The sequence below is a fragment of the Arachis ipaensis genome, chromosome B06 (assembly GCF_000816755.2).
Source record: "Arachis ipaensis cultivar K30076 chromosome B06, Araip1.1, whole genome shotgun sequence".
NCBI classification, from domain to species: domain Eukaryota; kingdom Viridiplantae; phylum Streptophyta; class Magnoliopsida; order Fabales; family Fabaceae; genus Arachis; species Arachis ipaensis.
Window position 1 is genome coordinate 22596795 of NC_029790.2, and position 325 is coordinate 22597119.

Consider the following 325-nt stretch of genomic DNA (forward strand, 5'->3'; position numbering starts at 1 on the left):
GAGAATGGATCTAATAAATAAATAAAAAAAAAAGATTACTGATGAAAGCTTCATGCCGATGACAATAGAGCTTAAAACAAATGGCTTCAATATTCACTTTCTAACATCAATTAGGTTAGGGAAGAAAAAAAAAGGATTTATTATATTTTGACTCTCGAAATACAGAAGCAAATTAAAATTGCATCATTCTATTCTCCAACGAGATAAAGTAAAATAATAAATGTGTAGAACACTGGAAGTAGTTACACCCAACAACATTCAAGTTCATATATAACTCAAAGGAATAAGGCTATAAAATTGTAAGTAAATAAAAAATGTTAAGAGT

The 325-nt window shown here is 27.4% G+C and overlaps 1 protein-coding gene across 1 annotated transcript in view; it reads right to left on the minus strand.

Annotated features, from left to right (window-relative positions):
• The window catches only part of LOC107648092 (protein CUP-SHAPED COTYLEDON 3), a 4810-nt gene that overhangs the window by 3584 nt on the left and 901 nt on the right, over window positions 1-325 (minus strand). The window lies entirely within an intron of this gene.